Source organism: Bufo gargarizans, chromosome 3 (assembly GCF_014858855.1).
Source record: "Bufo gargarizans isolate SCDJY-AF-19 chromosome 3, ASM1485885v1, whole genome shotgun sequence".
Taxonomy (NCBI): Eukaryota; Metazoa; Chordata; class Amphibia; order Anura; family Bufonidae; genus Bufo; species Bufo gargarizans.
Genome location: NC_058082.1, coordinates 120048048 through 120068320, shown reverse-complemented (window position 1 = coordinate 120068320; position 20273 = coordinate 120048048). Strand labels below are relative to the sequence as shown.

General features: G+C 45.6%; 1 pseudogene; it reads right to left on the bottom strand.

Moving 5' to 3' along the window:
• Nucleotides 1-20273, bottom strand: part of LOC122931529 — a 63170-nt pseudogene that overhangs the window by 20473 nt on the left and 22424 nt on the right.

Genomic DNA, 20273 nt, shown 5'->3' with positions numbered 1-20273 from the left:
TTTCCCGCAGGTTGTTCATATTTGCCTGAATCACTTTGGATCCGTTATATTTGCCTGAAACGCTCTGGGTTTTTCCGGCAGTATCCAGTGGTTCCTGTTTACCCGGTTCGGGTTCCGCATGTGTGAATCCCTGATTGCATGGGATCCGGGTGCATCACGGGGGTTTGGACATGGTCACCCATTATCTTGACAGTTGGTATTACATCAGGTATTGTACTCTGCTCCCACTCAAGCGGCCTTCTCCTGTTCTTTGCTACATCATGGTTTGCTCAGTCTCACCTGGGCAGTCTGCACCCTGATTCCTGATCATCAGGGGACCTCAGGGCGTCCCCTTGGTCTGGGCTAGTTGCTCCAGCTTTCGCCAGGCTTGAGACCCCCGTTCCAGGGTCCTGTCCAAGTGGGAGCTCCAGTCCCTGTTAGGGTTCCTCAACTGTGCGTTTACGATCATGCCCAGGGCAGGTCTGTCACTTCCCGGCTCCTCAGTCTCAAAAACAACACAAAAAAAAACAAACAAAAAAACATCCTCGGGGGGAGGTGGACGAGGCCATCAGGGTTAGCGCGGCGGTCCAGGTGCGTAGGCAACCCGTGTTAGGCGAGCTTTCCGCAGATTGTCCGTAGCCCTAGACGGTCTCCCTTTTGGGCACTCAACAAGCATCATCACAAAGCAGCCATGTACCAGGGTTCTATGGGTTCTTAGACCCGGGGAGTTCACGTGCGGCACGGTCAACCGTGCAACCCTGCGCGGCATCCGGGCAGTTCTTCCCTACGGCCAACTGTTGGTGTCCCGTCAAGGCGCTCCAAGAGCTCCTGGCCTCACTCCAGTCTCCCGCATTAGACGACCAGTTGCTCCCGATCAACGGTAGGCCCCCTTCTTCGGCCCAGTTGTCTCCGATATCCGCCCCCTGGCGGCTGGGTTGGGGTTCAACCCTAGCACGGCATCCGGGCACTCCCCCCACGTAGGGGCCGCTTCCGCAGCATCCAGTCATCAGGTATCGGCCACGTCATCCGCAATGGGTCGTTAGCGGTCGTCCTGCTACGCTAGGTACATTCCCAATCCGCGAATTGAGATTGTCAGAGCCTTTCGTTCTTTGGGCTTCATGGGTCCATGATGCTCCAATAACACATTCTCCATGGGTTCCTCAGGCCCAGGGAGTTCACCTGCAGCGCCATCTCCCGCACAACACTGCTCAGGCGACATCTCACCTGGCACTCTGATCACTTCATCCTATCCATCCCATCCTCAAGACCAGTCAGACCGGTCCTCCCACAGAGGTGGACTTTTCCCTACTGGCCACCTGCTGGTGTCCTATCAAGGTGCTCAAGGAGCTCCCGGCCTCCCTTCAATCTTCCGATCTAGACGACCCGTTGCTCCCGATCAACGATAGGCCCCTGTCTTCAACCCTGTTCATCTCCAACATCCGTACCCTGGCCGCAGGGCTGGGTTTCAACCCTAGCACGCTATCCGGGCACTCCTTCCGCATAGGGGCCGCATCCGCAGCATGAAGTCACCAGGTACCGGCGCATGTCATCCGCAAGATGGGTCGTTGGCGGTCGTCCTGCTTCACAAGGTACATTCCGAATCCACGGGCGGAGATCTCCAGAGCCTTTTGTTCTTTGGCATTATAGTTCACACTATGCTTCAATAAATGCTTCACTCCCTGCTACGTACCGGTTCTCTTTTGGCCACTATTCAGGCCTTACCTCGTCACTGGCGCCGGGCACACTCCAGCCAGTTGGGTTAGGACAGTCCGTAGGCATGCCTATTCTGTTCCTCGTTTAGCTCCTCCCACAAATAATTATCAGCTGGAGCTTTTCAATACAAGATGTTGGCAGATTGACTGGGTCAATTAAAGAAAGTGACCCAGCATTGTGCTAAGAGAATCAGTCACTTATTTATGTTGCCCTTAGTTAGGACACCATAAAACTGGTGACAGGTTCCCTTTAAGGACACAGCCTTATTTCACCTTAAGGACCAGGCCATTTTTTGTAAATCTGACCTTAAGATAATCGCCCAAAAAACTGAAAAAACTATGGCTCTCAGACTATGGAAACACTAAAACATATTTTTTTTTTTGGTTCAAAAAGCAAATCATTGTGTAAAACTTAAAAAAAAAGTATACATATTAGATAAGTTTACACAATGATTTGATTTTTGAACCCCAAAAAACATGTTTTAGTGTTTCCATAGTCTGCGAGCCATAGTTTTTTCAGTTTTTGGGAAATTATCTTAGGTAGGGTCTCATTTTTTGCGGGATGAGATGACGGTTTGATTGGCACTATTTTGGGGTGCATATGACTTTTTGATCGCTTGCTATTACACTTTTTGCGATGTAAGGTGACAAAAGTGGTTAATTTAGCACAGTTTTTATTTTTTATGGTGTTCATCTGAGGGTTTAGGTCATGTCATATGTTCATAGAGCCGGTCGAAACGAACGCAGCGATACCAAATATGTATACTTTTTTTTTATTAATGTAAGTTTTACACAATAACTGCTTTTTTAGAACAACAAAAAAATATATGATGTTTTAGTGTCTCCATATTCTGAGCCATCTTTTTTTATTTTTTGGGCTCAGGTAGCTGGTTGTCTCAGGTAGGGGCTAATTTTTAGCGGGATGAGGTGACAGTTAGATTGGTACTATTTTGGTGGGCATGCGCCTTTTTGATCGCTTGCTGCTGTTGTACTTTTTGTGATGTAAGGTGACAAAAAAAAAAGTTTATTTAGCACAGTTTTTATTTTTTTACGGTTCATCTCAGGGGTTAGGTAATGTGATATGTTTATAGAGCTGGTCGATACGGACACGGCGATACCCAATATGTATACTTTTTTTCCCCCCTATTTTTTACCAATTTTTTAAACTTTATTTGGGGAAAATTATGTTTTTGTTTATTTTTACTTGAAACTTAATTTTTTTGGGGAAAACAATTTTTTCCACTAAATGTTTGTCCCACTCATACAGCTTCCGGGGCCTGTGAGATCCAGGGGGCTGGATCTCACAGGCACGTCACAGGAAGGCAGCGCGATGCCTTCCTCAGACATCGCGCTGCCTTCCATGCCATCGGGTCCCCCCTACAGCTGCATGGGGACCAGATGGCACCGCTCGCCGCCGCAACTTAGAAAAGCCGCAAACTGCAGGTCTAAATTGACCTGCGGTTTGCGGCAATCGCTGACATGGGGGGGGGGGTCATTTAGCCGAGGTGCCTGCTCAATGATTCGAGCAGGCACTGGCTTCTGATCACCGCCCGCTGCTCATACCTGTACGCCCTGTGTCCGGAAGAGGTTAAAGAGGGTTTTCTGCTTTCTCCATATTAATGACCTATCCTAGGTCATTAATATCAGATCTGTGGGGGAGGTCTGATGCCTGGCACCCCCACTGATCAGCTGTATGAAGAGAATGCAGTGCTCCTGTGAGCGCAGGGATCTATTGTTTACCTGCTCACCGACAACATTGCAGGGGCGAGGAGGTGTAATCACAACTCCTTCGTCCCATTCAGTTGCCAGTGTACTTATTTTTTATAAAGGCTATGTACACCTTTGGTGCAATTTTCAATTTTTTATTTTATTATTGCATTGTACTTATTTTAAGCTAAAAATCATTTTTTCAATGGGTCTTTATCAACAATGCGGAATCCTTTTTTTGTACAGAGCCGATATGCTCTACTACCTGCCTGTGGATTTTTAGTTTTTTCGGTCATCTGGAGAGCAGACAGACTCCTTATCTCTGCTCTCTGACCTTAAACACTCATAGCTCAATCGATATCTTATTGATAAGGATTTGGCATTAATAATGTTTAGAACATCTTAGTAGTTTAGAAATGAGGGTTATTTTTTATTAGATGACCAGCATAAAGCGAAAGCAAAAGTACCAGTCACACAGCTAGAAAAACAGCACTAACCCTTTGTGGCAGAACGGTTCAATATTTTTAATAAAGGCAATTTGAAAATATATGATTTTCAGCCAAGAATGAGAAAATGCAATCAAGCAAAAATTGCCTCCAAAAAGTGTACATAGCCTTTAAACTGATTTTATTAAAACATGATAAAAGCAACATATCAGATAACAAGACATAACATGTGTCCATGAATCTGACAAAGATACCATCATATCAAGACAGTAGTAGCAAAATGGTACAAAACAGTTCCATTGCAAGTCAGTAGATAGGCAGTAAAGAGGATTACTAAATAAAAGTGAAGAGTAACCCAATAATACAATGAAGCAATCTGAGGACACGTCCAGAGCATATGTCAGAAGTTTGCGTCCAAACTGACACCTGGGACAAGCGATAGATCGCGCCCTGCCCATTCTGTATAGTTAAGTAAATAGGACTGGAGAATTATGCATAGCCGTCATTATATCATTTAATTAGAGAATGATATTCACCAGTGTGGGGATTTGTGTTTTTCATCTATACACTATTTTCATGGAGGAGGGGGTTATTTTATTCAGAATGAGGTGAAAGAATATAAGGGATACCCGGACCTTAGCACTAGAGATAAGCAAATGTTTAAAAAATTTGATTCGCCAGTTTTTTCGGGAAAAATTTGTTTCAATCCGAATATATTCACGGAGAATTATGTTAAACTGCTGGCTGCCGAGAGCTTTTATAGTGGTTTAGAACAGTGCGCCTTGTAGTAACATGCATAGGGAGTCTGCTTTGGTAGTGAAATACTGCGAGTCTGTATGACATGCAGATGACAGGCGTCGCTCTTAGAATCACTGCACACTTCACTTATTAGGGCAGTCACGGGGCCAAAACTGACCAAATAACTCAAGTGTCAACTCAGCCTTACAGGTCGATGTTAGTGCCAAGAAGAAGCGCGCTGCTTTTACACCGTCGCCAGTTGATTCCACATAGATGTCTACAGAACCTGTTCTATTAAACGTATATACAAGTAGAGCACGCCCGACAGAGCGGAGAGGGTGTCAGCAGTAAGTTTGTGTTGACGTCACTGATTCATTTGCCCTTCCTCTGATCCATCAGAACAATAACAATAACCCCCAAAAAACGCATCTTGTCTGTGGAGCATACGCCTTCACTCGGTCAGCATTTGCTCAATAATCCATCAGTATTGCTAATGCCCAAAAAAAAAAACAGGAGTGGATCTAAATCATTTTTCCTTCCTTCTGACAGATCAGAAGAAAGGTCAAATAAATGATGTCAGCCAGACCGAAGAATTGAAGGCGATGGAGTGACGAGCAAGGCTGCAAGGGGTTACGGAGAGGACCCCCTCCTCTCAGCTCTCTCTATTGGGCTTCAGGGGTCAGAGGAGTCAATTCATTGTCTTAGTGTCAAGCAAGGAACATAGGCAGAGGTGAAGTCTATATTCTACAGTCTACTCTTCCAGAGGGCCAAGTGGATTTTACCAAGTTTATTGTGGAAAGACAAAGAAAGGAGAATAGCCATTATTCTAGGCTCTAGGCGCTTTTGTATCAAGTGAAGGATTTATTAGCTTCTGGCAGCCTCACCATTACTTCAAGGACAGATAGGCCATCTGTTGCATCACTTGTGTGTAGAAGATAAGGACTTGAATAACCCTTACTGAGATTGGAGCAAGGCAAATAGCTGAATACCAGTGAGTACATAACCTCCTACTATAGCCTGAAATATAGTCACATATACAGCCTGTTACTTGTATTTGCCACATCCTATCTACATGTTCATAAGAGACTGTCTATAACTGGATGTAAAAGTTCTTAGTTGGATTCAAACCCTGCCTCATTCTTCTATCTCCATACTACAACCACTCATCATTTTGTACCACCAAGGTGCTGGCGTCACAACATTACCTTAATTCAGGGGCCCAGCCGCACAAGCACCCAGAAAAGCCAATCACCATCAAGGGCACCTCGATCACCACCTGGCCGGTGTCCCCTGTACTAGAGTGTGCCCCGGAGAGTTTGGGGCTGTTCTCCCCTTCACTGCACTGCTGGTCCAGGGATGCATCTGCTAACCGTGAGTAACCGATGAACTGTTGCACCCGTCGGCCCAACATGAACCTCACGCGTTCTCCCCTGGGGACCGGCATGTTAGCACACAGACACATGCCTTCTAAGTTAAGCAAATGGGAAAGACATGAATTGTTCCAGCGTTTGCCACCTTTTTTGCTTCAGTCCAGACATGGACCGTTGAGTGGTGAATTGGTAGAAAAGTGGGGCAGTTATAGGGGGCTTCCTCTAAGATGGGGCAGAACATAGGTAATTGCAGATAGGAACATAAATGACTCTCTGAACGGGTCTGTCTCCATCTCCCTTTAATGAACACAACCATTTTAGCAGTGCCATTCCTGCCCTATCCCTAGGCAGAGTCAAGGATTCAAAAGGTCCGTTTAGAACGGGAATTGCCCCATACAAAAGAGGGTTAGAGAAGTGAAATGCTGAAATATTCGTTTTCGTATGGGGACTTCAGAGTGTTGAAAAGTGTATAGGAACATAGGCAGTGGCGTACATAGAGAAGTAAGGGCCCTATAGCAAGAAACAAACCAGTCCCCCCACACAGGACAGAAGGTTTTTTTGCCTAAACCCTTTTCAATGACCCTTGGGCCATATTTTCACTGCCTTATTTGCTAAAAGATTGTTCCTTTAGACTGAGGGTAGAGTCCTGACCAAGTTTTTACCTCCAGTAGAAGAGGAGATAATTCCAACTAATACTGGCCCCCCTCTTTCCCTGGGCCCCTAGCAGTCGCATGGTCTGCGGCTGTGGTAGTTACGCTTCTGCACGTAGGTAAAATAATCAGCTTGACCAGATTTATGCGACCAGCTACAGATTAAGGGAGTGCCCTGCAAGTCTGAAACGTCTCACATACATAAGTTATAAAAGGTGGGGCATTATGATAAATATGCTGGGTATGTAATCCAGCAATGACAACCCTTAAAAATTAAAAGCTGGGGACAATTCTAAGTCTAGCTACAAGCGTATTGCCTCCAGCTCCTGTCCCAATTAACACTCAGTCCCGAATAATCACCAAAGTTATAAATAATACTGAGTGGTTTGCCGTTTGATGTGGTTTAGCAAGTGATCAACTGTGTGGCTACTCTCACCCAAGCTGATCAGCTCCAACATGGCATGGCAACACTTGACTTTACATATGTGAAAGTAGGGAGGGGGAGCGGGAGTGACACTGTGCCCTGCTGCTGTTTGGGAAGGATATCCATGAAGGGGGAGGTAGAGGAACGCAGATAGGTGCCTGGTATGGAAGCCAGGCCAACACAAATGAGGAGCTGGCAAAAGGACCTGGTCTCCTCGCTGAGGTGCTGCTTTACTGCAGTGAAAAATATTTACCCAGTGGGCCGTAAAACCTGCATTGTTCCTGCCCATAACATCTCAAGGAGTGGCCCATGTTCTATGCGACATGAGAGTACAAGGCAGGGATGGCTTTTTGGGAGAAATCATAATGGCTAGGTACTGTATCTTCCAGCGAGGCTTAGTGCACACAATTATTTCCCTAAAGGCAGCAGGCTTTACTAAATGATACAGAAACAACAGCCAGCAAATTTTTCAGAAATTTTCCAAATCCCACTTTTATGGACCAGTTCAGGTCTGAAGTCACTTTGTGAGGCTTACGTAATAGAAACCACCCCATTTTAGAGACTACACTTCTCAAGGTATTCAAAACTGATTTTACAAACTTTGTTAACCCTTTAGGTCTTCCACAAGACTTCATGGCAAATGGACATAAAATTTAAGAATTTCGATTTTTTGGAAAATTTTCCATTTTAACCCATTTTTTCCAGTAATAAAGTAAGTGTTAACTGCCAAATAAAACTCAATATGGGTTGCCCTGATTCAGTAGTTTGCAAAAACACCCCATATGTGGTCCTAAACTACTGTTTGGCCAAATGGGAGGACATAGGAGGGGAACGCCATATGGGTTTTGGAAGGCAGATTTTGCAGGACTGGTTTTGTTTATACCATGTCCCATTTCAATCCCCCCGTTGCACCCCTAGAATAGAAACTCCAAAAAAGTGACTCCATCTAAGAAAGTACACCCCTCAAGGTATTCAAAACTGGGTTTACAAACTTTGTTAACCCTTTAGGTGTTCCACAAGAGTTAATGGCAGATGAAGATACAATTTAGAAATTTCTATCTTTGGGAAAATGTTCCATTTTAACCCTTACTTTATTACTGGAAAAAATGGGTTAACAGCCAAACAAAACTCAATATGGGTTGCCCTGATTCTGTAGTTTGCAAAAACACCCTATATGTGGTCGTAAACTACTATTTGACTAAACAGTAGGACATAGAAGAAGGGGAACGCCATATGGTTTTTAGAAGGCAGATTTTGCTGGACTGGTTAATTTACACCATGTACCCTTCCAAGCCCTCTGATGCACCCCTACAGTAGAAACTCAAAGCTGAAAAAATAAAAAAAAAGTTTAGATAAAAGTTTTTGTTTTTTTTCCTAACTAACTTTTCCATCCTATCCCTGCCTAACTGTGCCTCTCCCTCACTGACCCTAGCCTACCTGGAGGGTGATGGGTGCTGATGGGGGGGGGGGGGGAAAGTCGCAGGAGCCTGGTGAGGATGGTGCTGCAGGGTGCAGGTGCTGAACAGGAAGAGAAGGGGAGAGAGGGGCGCTGGAAGTTTGAATCTCGCGCCTCTCTCCCTGCACCAATCAGCACCCTGGACAGCAGGCATCAGCACCACGGCCAGCACCGCCTCTCCCAAATGCACCGATCAGTCTTTTTCCGGTTCATCGGGTCACCGGAGACCCGAATGGACCGGAAGCGCAGCAAACTGCAGGTTGCGACAGGATGCCCGCTGGATGATTTCCGGCATCCTGTTCCGATTAACCCCTGCCGCGCCGCAATCACGATTTAAACCCATGACGTACCGGTACATCATGTGTCTGTAAGGGGTTAAAGGGTAGTTATCCAAAAAGAGCTTGGTTCCTGGTACGAGACCCATGTTTTCCTTTCCTTTTAAAAAGAAGATTCAATGTCTCTATTCCAGAGAACCATTATGTGGGGACACAAGCACAACAATGGATAAACAAATCTTAAAGAAAAAGTACTGAGTGAACACAAAGGGAAAATCGTATTATGAAAAAGCACTGATTGAAAAGTTTGACACTACCACCAAAAACTTAGTTGATAAAATGGGGGAAAATTGATCTACAAAAACACAGAACATGAGATGAGATATGTATTAAAATACCTACAATAGATGAGCAATTTGGAATTAATCCTGAATTATCCAAAAAATGTGGATCCTAACAAACCCAAATATTCTGGAATTAATTAATTTCAGGCAAAACATTTCTTAATTATAAAAAAACCGACTCTGAAAGTGTTCATAGCCTTTAAGGGTATGTTAACATACAGAAACAGGGATTGAAGGAATTTTCATATGTTCATCCGAATAGAAATTCATGTACATGCTGAAGAAACAAAAACCACCATTTACATGTATGGCGGAGCAAAAAAAAAAAAAAAACAACATAGGTTTTTGTGAATGTCTCTGAATATAGCAGGTGTGCTGCAAGTAAAGTATACAAAAGTAGATGGTCTTTAGAGTCGAGCGGACACCTGGATGTTCGGGTTCGGCTGAACTTCACAAAAAAGTTTGAGTTCGGGACCCAAACTTAACCCTGAACCCTATTGAAGTCAATGGGGACCTGAACTTTTGAGCACTAAAATGGCTGTAAAAAAGTCATGTAAAGGGCTAGAGGGCTTCAAATAGCAGCAAAATGTGGTTAAGAGCATGGCAAGTGCTCTGCAAACAAATGTGGATAGGAAAATGACTTAACATAAAATAACAAAAAAAAAAATAATATCTTTATCTTGGAGGACAAGGTGCATATGGAGGAGGAGGTTGAGGAGGCGGTGGATGTGGTGGTGTAGGTGGAAGATGAGGAGGTAGCCTACACTGCTATTTGGTTTTATTTATTTTTTATTTATTTTTGTTAAATTTAGGGTACACCCCAAAACATTGGGAAATATAACCTGTTATAACCCCCTCCAGCCATGCTAAACACACATTCAGACAATACACTGGCTACAGGGCAGGCAAGCACCTCCAAGGCGTAAAGGGGAAGTTCAGGGCATATGCCCAATTTGTCGACCCAGAGGTTGAAGGGGACAGACCCATCATTCAGTATGTGTACGCATGTGCACACATACTGCTCCACTATGTTGCTGAAATGCTGCCTCCTGCTAAGACGTTCCATATCAGCTGGTGGTGCTGGTTGTTGTGGCGTGCTGACAAAGCTTTTCCACATTTCAGCCATGCTAACCCTGCCTTCTGAGGTGCTGGCAGTGCCCCAGCTGCATTGGCGGCCTCTCCCTCCTCCCCTGCCTTCGCCTTGTGCTTCCACTGTGCCCCCGCTGTCAGGTGGTAATGCCACCAGCAGCGTGTCTACCAGCATGCGCTTGTACTCACGCATCTTACGATCATGCTCCAGTGATGGAATTAAGGACGGTACGTTGTCCTTGTAATAGGGATCCAGCAGCGTCGCCACCCAGTAATCAGCACAAGTTAGAATGTGGGCAACTCGGCGGTCGTTGCAGAGACACTGCAGCATGTAAACGCTCATGTATGCCAGGCTGACCAGAGGCAACGACAAGCTGTCCTTTGTAGGAGGTGTATCGTCTGTGTCCTCTGTATCCCCCCCAGCCACACACCAGTGATGGCCATGAGCTGGTTTGGGTGCCACCCTGCAGTGAACACGGTTCCTCCTCCTCTATCTCCTTCTCATCCTCCAGAACTGTGTCCTGGCTGGACAATTGTGTACCTGGCGTTTGTGGGTGCAGGAACCCACCCTCGGAGCCACTTGTGAATGACTGGCCGGAAACCCTATGAAATGATCCCTCTTCCTCCTCCTGTGCCACATCCTCTTCCATCATCACCAGAAGCGTTTTTTCAAGAAGGCATAGAAGTGGGATAGTAACGCTGAGAACAACGTTATTGGCACTGGCCATGTTGGTGGAGTACTCGAAACAGCGCAACAAGGAACACAGGTCTCGCATGGAGGCCCAGTCATTGGTGTTGAAGTGGTGCTGTTCCGCAGAGCGACTCACCCGTGCGTGCTGCAGCTAAAACTCCACTATTGCCTGCTGCTGCTCGCACAGTCTGGCCAGCATGTGCAAGGTGGAGTTCCACCTTGTGGGCACATCGCATATGAGGTGGATAGCGGGAAGGCCGAAGTTACGCTGCAGCACTGACAGGCGAGCAGCAGCAGGGTGAAACGGCCCGCACTTTCTGCTGCAGCTCTGACATATCGGGGTAATTTTTAAGGAACCTCTGCACCAAATTCAGCACATGCACCAGGGAAGGGATGTGTGGCAAACCGGCTAGTCCCAGAGCTGCTACGCGATTTTGCCCATTATCGCACACCACCAGGCCGGGCTTGAGGCTGACTGGCACCAACCACTCATCGGTCTGTTGTTTCATGCCCGTCCACAGCTCCTGCGCGGTGTGGGGTTTGTCCCCACAAACAGATACATTTTGAAACTGCCTGCTGTTTTACCACCAACTTCAGCACAGCCAGGGGTAAGGTGTTATGCTGACCGGATGAGGAGCCGGTAGAGGACGAGGAAGCGGAGTAGAAGGAGGAAGCAAAAGGAGGCAAACTGAAGCGCCCTGCAATCCTCGGTGGTGGAAGGACATGCGCCAAACTGCTATCCGCCTAGGGCCCAGCCACCACTACATTTACCCAGTGTGCTGTTATGGAGATATAACGTCCCTGACTATGCTTACTGGTCCACGTATCCGTAGTTAGGTGGACCTTTCCACAGATGGTGTTGCGCAGTGCACACCTGATTTTGTCCCCCACTTGGTTATGCAGGGAAGGGATGGCTCGTCTGGAAAAGTAGTGGCAGCTGGGCACGATGTACTGTGGGACAGCCACCGCCATAAGGATTTTAAAACTCTCCATCTGCACCAGACGGAATGACAGCATTTCAGTAATTTAGAAATTCTGGCATTCAGGGCCAGGGATCGTGGGTGGGTAGAAGGGTACTTCCTCTTCCGCTCCAGTGTTTGGGAGATCTGAACGCTTCCGTGGGACATTGTGAAGATGCTTGGTGACCCACAAGGAGGATTTGCGGTCAGATCCTCTGTTTGCGGGGTGGCAGGCACCACTGTCACTCCAGAGGTAAATGAAGAGGCCGAGACTGCAGCAGAAGAGGAAGCTGGAGGAGCCCGAGACCTTTCTTGGTTTGAGGCGTCTACTCCACTGCAGCTCGTGCTTTGCACCTAGATGCCTGGTCATGCAGATTGTGCTCAGGTTGAGAACGTTTATGCCTCACTTCAGGCTCTGCTTGCACAGCGTGCAAACCACTCGTGTCTTGTCATCAGCACATTCTCTGAAGAACTGCCACGCCAGGGAACTCTTTGGAGCTGGCTCTGCTGTGCTCGATCCCTTGCTGCGGTGGGCAGTAGCAGGTGTACTGTCTAGGGGACGGCCTCTCCGCTTTTGCACCCTGCTCCCTCTTCTGCTGTGTTGGTGGCTCTGTGCAACCACTGACTCTTCCTCCAAACTAGACAGGTCACCCGCATGACCTTGATTCCATGTGGGGTCGAGGACCTCATTGTCCTCCACATCATCTTCCACCCAGTTTTCACCCCTGCCCTCCTTGTTGGTCTGCACACTGCAGAAAGCCACAGCAGTTGGCACCTGTGTTTCATCATCATCAGACATCATCAGAGATGTGCTGCAGTGGTCCTCCCATGTACTCATCTTGAAACATAAGTGGTTGGGCATCGGTGCACTCAATCTCTTCCACTTCTGGGGTAGGGCTATGTGGATGGCCCTGGGAAACCCTGCTAGCATAGTCATCAAAAAGCAGAAGAGACTGCTGAATGACTTGGGGCTCAGACTGCTTGGCTGATTTGCAAGACGGTGAGGTGAAAGACTGATGTTCATCGGCCTCAGGTGCTAACTCTGATCTTTCAGCAGGAGACTGGGTGGGAGAAAATGTGAAGGAACTGGAGGCACCGTCAGCAGCCCAATCTACTATCACCTGTACTTGTTCTGGCCTCACCATTCATAGAGCCGCATTAGGCCCGGCCAAATAATGCTGAAGGTTCTGTTGCCTACTAGCACCTGAGGAAGGTGTTTCACTTGTGCGTGTAGCTGGCACAGATTGACCACTTCCTCTCCCTGCAACAGGAGCTCCACCAGCAGCACTACGACCCGGGCCACGTCCCTTATACGATGCTCTACTCATTCTCCGCAAATGTAGGATCTTGTCCAAAATGGGTGTTTTTTTAATAACAGAATATAACAGCAGTATCTAACGCGTGTATTTCACACTGACAGATGCAGCAAAGGCCGCAAATTTAGTATTTTACCCAAAAAGGGTGTTTTTTAAAACCCAGAAAATTATTGCAGTATATCAAGATTAGATTTCACACTGACAAATGCAGCATAGGCCCCAGATGTAGGGTATTGCCAAAAATTGGTGCTTTTTTAAACCCAGAAAATGATTGCAGTATTTCAAGATTGTATTTCACACTGACAAAATGCTGCAAAGGCCACAGATGTATGGGGTCTTGCAAAAAATGGGTGATTTTTTTAAACCCAGAATATAGTTGCAGTATTTCTAACTTTTATTTGACTGACACAAATGCACATAAAATTGGCACCGCTGCCCACCTAACAAATAGATAAAAGTTATTTTTCTGTGTCACTGGGCTTAGGGCAGGGTAAAAAGATTGTGCACTGCACCCACAAAACAAAATCTATGTAGATCGCTGAGTTAACAAACACTTCAGATTAAAAGATTCTTTCCTATTCTCTGCCTCACAGCAGCAGTATCGTATCACTACACTAATCAGAGCAGAGTGATGTGCAGTGCTACGTGACTCCAGCTTATATAGAGGCTGAGTCACATGCTGCACTGGCCAATCACAGCCATGCCATTAGTAGGCATGGCTGTGATGGCTTCTAGGGGCACACAAGTTAAACGCTTCTTGATTGGCTGCTCTTTCAAAAAGTGAAATTTTTACTGAAAAGTTCAGGTTCAGGGTAAATAAAAAAATCCTAAAATTACAGTTTGGCTTCGTTCAACCCTAGTGGTCTTCTTATAAAACAGCAACAAATAAAGGGACCCCTTGTGCTACTCCTACATCAGCTCAGCAATCAGGATAAGCTACCGCTATTCAAACAGTTTAATTGCCAATCATTTTTTCCACAAAATACGTGACACCTGTGTGAAAGAGGCCTAAGGGTGCTGGCATACAGTGCAGTTCTGACGTGCATTCAGGATGCAGTTTTTTATTAACTAAATCATTCCCATGATGCAGAACACCAGGGTTTAACAAGGCTGCTAAACTGGCTAAATTGAAAACTGCATCCTGAATGTATGTCAGAACTGCACTGTGTGCCAGCACCCTTAGGGTCCTAGTGGTTCCCTGATATTCACCCTTTACCCCTTGTACTGGAATGTGGACTTTACTGCAGGGAGCCAACGACGCTGCTATGTCCTGGAGTGGTTGATAGCTAACCAACGGGTGTCAGACACTGGTGTGAAACACCAAGGGATCAGTCAGCAGGTGTAGTCTAAAACACAGTCTAAAGTCAGGGCAAGCCGACTACATCCTTAGGCCACTTTCACACTAGCGGCAGGACGGATCCGACAGGCTGTTCACCCTGTTCATCTGTCCTGCCTCTGGCTGCCGGACTAAAACATCAGACATGCAGTACTTTTAGTCCGGGGTCCTTTCGCCGTGCACAGCCGTGCTGCGCTGGCGCTCCGCCCCATCCCCGTTATAGTCAATGGGGATGGAGCAGCTGTCTGGCGGCACGGCAAAATAGCGGCAGGACGGATCCGATAGGGTGAACAGCCTGTCGGATCCATCCTGCCGCTAGTGTGAAAGTACCCTTAGTTCAGATAATGATTCCAATATCGGGCAAGGCGGCAAGGACCAGAATCAATAGACAGGCAATGTGCAGTACTCCAGTAGTCAGACAAGAGATCACCATTCTCTGGTTACTAGACACTAGAAAACCTCAACACTCAGGTGAGGAGCTGGAACCACAGCCCAGCCAAATACAGTCAGGTCCATAAATACTGGGACACCGACACAATTTCTAACATTTTTGGCTCTATACACCACCACAATGGATTTCAAATCAAACGAACAAGATGTACATTAACTGCAGACTGTCAGCTTTAATTTTAGGGTATTTACATCCAAATCAGGTGAATGGTGTAGGAATTACAACAGTTTGCATATGTGCCTCCCACTTGTTAAGGGACCAAAAGTAAATGGGACAGAATAATCATAAATCAAACTTTCACTTTTTAATACTTGGTTGCAAATCCTTTGCAGTCAATTACAGCCTGAAGTCTGGAACGCATAGACATAACCAGACGCTGAGTTTCATCCCTGGTGATGCTCTGCCAGGCCTCTACTGCAACTGTCTTCAGTTCCTGCTTGTTCTTGGGGCATTTTCCCTTCAGTTTTGTCTTCAGCAAGTGAAATGCATGCTCAATAGGATTCAGGTCAGGTGATTGACTTGGCCATTGCATAACATTCCACTTTTTTCCCTTAAACACTTTGGTTACTTTTGCAGTATGCTTTGGGTCATTGTCCATCTGCACTGTGAAGCGCCGTCCAATGAGTTCTGAAGCATTTGTCTTAATATGAGCAGATATTGCCGGAAACACTTCAGAATTCATCCTGCTGCTTTTCTCAGCAGTCACATAATAAATAAATACAAGAGAACCAGTTCCATTGGCAGCAATACATGTCCATGCCGTGATACTACCACCATGCTTCACTGATGAGGTGTTATGCTTAAGATCATGAGCAGTTCCTTTCCTTCTCCATACTCTTCTCTTCCCATCACTTTGGTACAAGTTGATCTTGGTCTCATCTGTCTATAGGATGTTGTTCCAGAACTGTGAAGGCTATTTTTAGATGTCGTTTCGGCAAACTCTAATCTGGCCTTCCTGTTTTTGAGGCTCACCAATGGTTTACATCTTGTGGTGAACCCTCTGTATTCACTGGTGAATTCTTCTCTTGATGGTTGACTTTGACACACATACACCTACCTACTGTAGAGTGTTCTTGATCTGGCCAACTGTTGTGAAGGGTGTTATCTTCACCAGGGAAATAAATCTTCGGTCATCCACCACATTTGTTTTCCGTGGTCTTCTGGGTCTTTTGGTGTTGCTGAGCTCACCGATGAGTTCCTTCTTTTTAAGAATGTACCAAACAGTTGTTTTGGCCACGCCTAATGTTTTTGCTATCTCTCTGATGGGTTTGTTTTGCTTTTTCAGCCTAATGATGGCTTGCTTCACTGATAGTGACAACTCTTTGGATCTCATATTGAGAGTTGACAGCAACAGATTCCAAATGCAAATAGTACACTTGAAATTAACTCTGGACCTTTCATCTACTCATTGTATTTGGGATAATGAGGGAATAACACACACCTGGCCATTGAACAGCTAAGAAGCCAATTGTCCCATTACTTTTGGTCCCTTAACAAGTGGGAGGCACATATGCAAACTGTTGTAATTCCTACACCGTTCAGCCGATTTGGATTTAAATACCCTCAAATTAAAGCGGACAGTCTGCAGTTAAAGCACATCTTGTTAGTTTCATTTGAAATCCATTGTGGTGGTGTATAGAGCCAAAAATGTTAGAATTGTGTCGGTGTCCCAATATTTATGGACCCGTCTGTAGGGAGACTGATCAACTCCTTAGTTAGCAGCTGGACAGGGAGCAAGAGGAAACAGTTAACTCTCACAGCACTGAAAGGAAGTTCGCTGAACACTAGGGCCATTACATAGAGAGAAATGAGTGACTCCCACCTGTGTCTTGGACTGTAGGACAGCAGTGCATAAGGACAATCGTAATGATGAAAACAAAATCAATTCCAGAAAAACCCTTTTCAGCATGGTGTATGACAACCAGAGTGTGTGTATGTGTATGTGTGTGTGTGTGTGTGTGTGTGTGTGTGTGTGTGTGGAGGGGGAGGTCCTCCCCAGGTGCTGGCTCTCAGGGGGGTGCCAGAAGCAATGAGCGCTTCCATCAATAAAGATGGAAGCGCTCATTGCTGGAGCGCTGGGAGCTGTGGTCCTGTCCCTCACCGCTCAGCTCCCAGCGCACCTCCCCTCCTTCAGGCCGGTGGCGCACAGAATGGTTTAGCAGGACGACTTCTCCCTGCTCCACCACTCAGCCTGCAGGCACAGATTGCGCTGCCGGCATGTGTGGGCGGAGCCTGCAGACCGATATCTGCATAAGCTCTGCCCACACAGTGCTGCAGAGCGATCTGTGCCTGCAGGAAAGAGGTATGTGAGCTTCAGGAACAAGACAAGTAGTTACTGTTTTTTTAATACAGAGGAGGTAAAGAGGGCTTTATTACTATGGAGAGGGCACAGAGAGCATTACTACTATGTAGGGGGCACAGAGAGCATTACTAATGTGAAGGGGGCACAATGGGCATTTCTATTATGGAGGGGGCACAGAGCCAGAGGGCATTACTACAATGAAGGGGGCACAGAGGGCATTACTAGCACAGTGGGCATTACTACTATTAAGGGGGCACAATAGGCATTACTGTGAAGGGGCACAATGGGCATTAATACTATGAAGGGGGCACAATGGGGATTATTACTGTGAAGGGGGAACAATGGAGATTACTGTGAAGGAGGCACAAAGAGGGCATTACAACTGTGAAAGGGGCACAGAGGGCATAACTACTGTGAGAGGACACAATGTGGGCATAACTACTGCGAGGGGGCACAATTTTTTTAAATTATTAGGGTGGGGTTGCCAGAGAAAGGACTGATGACAACTCAGGTTTTGAACAGCGTCTTCTTCCTTAGTTTAAACTTCACAGTACTCTCTCATCATTAAAAAAGTCCAATATGGGCCACCCACTCCACTTTAACCCTTTGGATACCGGAGGTTTTTTTGTTTTTGCATTTTCATATTTCTTCCCCATCTTGCCTGTGCCCTTCATTCTCTGGGTCAGTATGATTACAATGATACCACATATGTATAGGTTTTATATGTCTAAGTACTGTAAAAATAAGTTTAAACTTTGAAAAAACCAAAAACTTTTTTTAAAGTTATGTCTACTGAGCTGCATAGGGGGCTCATTTTTTTTGCGGGACGATGTGTAGTTTTTATTGATACCGTTTTGGAGTGTGTGTAACTTTTTGATCACAGTTTATTTAATTTTTTTCAGTTACAGAAGCGATACAAAAAAGTCGAATCGGCGATTTTGATACTTTTGCCGTTATGCCATTCATCGTATTGGAAAAATATTTTTGCATTTTAATAGCATAGGTTGTTTCGGACGCGGTGATGCCCATGATGTTTATATTTATTATTAAATGTATTTATTTTTTATTCTAAAGGAAAGGGGTGAAATATATATATATATATATATATATATTTTCACCGAATGAAGAGGCAGAGGTGACACTGTTTATCTAGCTAAGTGGGGAGGATATACAACAGTGCTAGTTTTATAGAATGTTGTAGGAATTTACTCATATATTCTCTTTATATCCATAGATAGACACTTGAGGAAAAAATGTTGACCCTTTGTCTTATGATTGGACCTGACCGTATATGGACTACCCCAGTGTGCAAGCTTGATGGTGACCATTGGTTGGTGTGTAGGAGGGGTAACAACGACAAGTCACACGCCGCACGTCAAGAAAATCCGACCGACATCGATTTTTTCTGAGATGATATGAGAAGCGAATCCTGGCCTGGAATCTGTATGCCAGATGGCGTCTCTATCTATATCAAAGTATTAATGCAGGGAGATGGGAAGGATTCCCCCCATTGTATCTGCACATTAGCTAACGTTGGCAGTGTTGATGTGGACTTAGGGGAACGCACCGCTTCTGTTTCATTTACCGATTGTTTGGTGGTGGCCCCCACTGGACACATTGCCTCATTTTGATTTAGGTCGGTCAGCTGATTGTGTGGAGTGTCACTGTCCTGTTCCCCTCTAGGATGGCAATCCATGCCGTCACCATGGTCACTAACACGCCCCCTAGACGCCTGGTGAGGCGATCCGGGCGTGTGTCTTCCTTTACCCTGCCCCCCGGGGCCGCTCCACTTGCGATGCGGGCGACGTTGCGCTCCAGGGTGCGTGCGTGATGACGCGGCCATGTGGGGTGGGTGACGGATGACGCACATTGCGGCGCATGCGCCAGGCAGACGGGGAGACGCTGAAGCAGGCACACTTGGCTACTCCATGACGGTTGGTCTCACTAGTTTTTAATAATATGATACAGCTGTACAATGAATTGTTGTTTTTAACTCTTTATGGTTAGAACACTTTGTGATCACTTAGGTTAGAGTGGATGCTGGATGTAATATTCTGGAATACCGATATCTGTTCATCGTACATATGATATATGACACTTAAGATGTAAGATCTGTACTATGTATTTATGCCACATGATGTTTTATGATATTTTTATTATTTGATATTAATAAGATACGCACTTGTATAGTCATGTGACAGTATGATGTTGGATGGTCATGTGACTTAATTGTTAACATTTGATTTCACTAATTGCACTGATTTTGTAATGAATTGTGGGTATATAGATCCCACATTTTAGCACTGTTGTAGCTTGACAAAGGCCTCAGTGAGAAGGTCGAAACGTTGCTGGGAATAAAGTTTGGGGTCGTCACCCTATCACCAATAATTGGAAGTGCTGCCTCTTCATTCGGTGAATATATGTGTTGGAGGAGAAGCCAGCCTCTTTGAGGAATATTGCACCCAGTGCACAACGTCTGACTGTGCTGCTGCACTAACAACACACATATATATTATTTTTTACTATGTTTTTGTAGCCAGTCTGGGAGGCTACCGCATTCACAAATTTCTTTTTTATTCAATATTACCATAGATGCTTCTGTATGCAACAGCAGCATAGCAATATGTGAATTGCTGATTTCTTATGTTGGCCTGCCACCTGTTGGCCAACATAAAAATTGCCGTTCTAATACTCTGGGTCACTTCATAGAGACCCAGCCTATTAGAGTGAATTGTTGGCATCCCCATAGGCAGCACTGGGATGCCGGTATTAACCAGGAAGTGAACGCTTACGGGTTTTTCACTTTTTAGATGCCATGATCATACTTGATCACAGCACATCCTGCACTCCCCAGCAGGTACGAAGGATTGTCCTGCCAGATCAGGATGGTTGAAAGGCATATACAAGGTTTTATATTTCATATGTTTGGATTCTATCTAAAGTGAAGTGGTGGTCCATATAAGACTTTTTATTGACCAAAGAGCACTGAAAAAGCCTTTTTTCTGGAAGAAGACACGGTTCAAAAGTC